Genomic DNA, 2,544 nt, shown 5'->3' with positions numbered 1-2,544 from the left:
TTCCGCCCTCCTTCTCTCTTCCCTCCCCCAATCGCTTCCACAATCCCTCCCTTTCCTTGTTTTAGGGATCAAAACTCATGCATGTTAAGCTGCTAAGCTGAATCCCAGCCCTGTGTGTGATTTGTTTTTGGTGAGGGTATAGCTTTCCAGGGGCTTAAACTTTGGTCCTGGACACTTTCTCTGACCTATTGTCCTCAAGGTTAGTGCTCTTCCACTTCAACCACAGCTTCACTTTTGTGTTTTTGATGGTTAATTGGAGATAAGAGTCTCACTGGCTTTCCTTCTTGGGCTGCGTTGGAACCACGATATTATAAGCTTGTGATTACAGGAATGAGAATTGGCATCCACCTTACACTTTTTTAAGTTTTCAAGTAGAACCTATATCCAAACGAATTCTATACCTTCTTTTAATTTAAAAAACGACAAGTGTGGGAACCATTCCAGAGAAGTAAACAACTTAAAACTGTGTAAAGTTAAATAATTCTGTAAATACGTTAGAAACAATGGCAAGAAAGAAAAAAAAATTGAATACTTATATTGGGGTTCATTTCACTTAACATCAACTTATCTGACCTTTTCTGCATATGTCTCAGACATATCTTAGTTATGGCAAATAAGGGAAACCATGGGATCTATGTTTCTTTGCACCTGGACTACTTCACTTAATTTCGTAACAAATGGGGCAATGTCATTTTTTCTGATGCAGGCATAGAACTCCATTGTGTATATACACCACATTTTCTTGATCCATTCATCAAATAATTCTGTATCATCACAAAATTGCCAAATAATTTTATTACTAACATATTATAAGGTGAATTTTCAGGACTAACATTAATAAAGGTATGTAAATGGGGAAATGATATTGCTTTATTTTTAGGCATCCAATCCAGATACTTTATTCTATGTCTTAGCTGAAGAAAATCTGGGTCATTGTATACAATGATTGCTATCAATTTGTGAGGTACATAAAAATAATGACAGAGCTGGTTTAGTCATTGATTTTAGAGTTCTAAAACGATACCTACAAGATATTCTGTATTTTAAGTCATATAGTATAACGATTTTGTCTAAAGCATGCTTTACTGACACACATCAAGAGAAAAAATTTCCTTAAAAAGACAGTCAATTTGGAAAATCAGTCTATACTCACATCTTGTCAAATTAAGAATATATTTGAATATTGATGATATATGGCTAAGCAATAACTTAAAATAATTATCACTGTCCTGACAGGTAGGATTAGTAGCTTCTTAAATTTCTAGTTGTCATAGTATTTATACTTCAGTAATGCTACAGCTGTATTAGAATACTTGGCAATTTTGAAATAAGCTGCCTCCAGGGACAGATAAGCCAGACACCAGTGGCTCACACCTATAATCCTAGCTACTCAGGAGGTTGAGATCTGAGGATCGCCATTCAAATCCAGCCCAAGCAGGGAAGTTTGTGAGACTGTTATTTCCAACAGACCACTAAGAAAACAAGAAGTAAACCAGAAGTGGTGTTGTGGTTCAAGTGGTAAAGCACTAGCCTTAAGCTGAAGAGCTGAGGGATAGCACCCAGGCCTAGAGTCCAAGTTCCATGACCGATAAAACAAACCAAAACAATACAAAACAAAACTATCCCACACTGGTTGAGAACTGACTATGTTTTCTAAATAAGGTATATTTAGGGCTAGTTTTTCTATATTTTGGCTTACTCCATATATTAAATATTTTTTTCAATCAACTGAAGAAGGTTCTGAAATGATTTTTAAATGAATAACTGAGTTTGTAGTAAAATCATTTTCATAAAACATTGTTTATTTTCACTATTGCTTTTTAACTTTTAAATCTTCCTCTGTTCTGCACCACCTTCCACTCCAAAGACGTCCACAGATTTCCAGGGTGTACCATAAGAAGTCTGTGTACACTTTAGCCTGGAGTTCAACAGTGCCTCCCATTTCATTTGGTAAGGCTATGCAACATTCTTTAACAAATATGTACGGTGTTTCTTTCCCTTTAATCCGAATGAATTTAAATTAGAAGAAGTTAATAAAGTTCTAAATCAGTGACTGCACTTGTGTTTTGCTGTGTACCCAGAGATCGATGGAAGCAGTAGTAGCATGTGATAATGGAGCATCTAGGAGTTACTATTTACCTGTAAGCTCCGCTAACCTCTAAAGCACTGATAGTGCAGATGTTTTTCATTTTACACATGTTTCTTTTTAGTGTCCTGACCTTTGATTAATACATTTGGATGCTTTTTCTCTTCTAGCCAGTGTAAACATTGTCTTTGTTATTTTTTTATTGTGAAAATACTGTACAGAGGGTTTACAATTGCATAGGCAAGGTAGTGAGTACATATCAAGCATTGTTACCACTTCCTTTGTTTTCTCCTTCCCATCCCTTCCCATCTCCCCATTCCGCCCTACACTCCCGCATCCACCCCTTCCCCCGCCAAAGTTGTAAAGTTCGGTTTTTGACATAATGTCTTGTACATATCAAAGAAATAAGTCAAACCACGCATCAGTAGCTCATGCCTATAATCCTAGCAACTCAGGAA

Source organism: Dipodomys spectabilis, unplaced genomic scaffold, assembly GCF_019054845.1.
Source record: "Dipodomys spectabilis isolate Male_0828 unplaced genomic scaffold, ASM1905484v1 ptg000121l, whole genome shotgun sequence".
NCBI classification, from domain to species: domain Eukaryota; kingdom Metazoa; phylum Chordata; class Mammalia; order Rodentia; family Heteromyidae; genus Dipodomys; species Dipodomys spectabilis.
The sequence above is the reverse complement of the archived record's forward strand: the minus strand, read 5'-3'. Positions refer to the sequence as shown.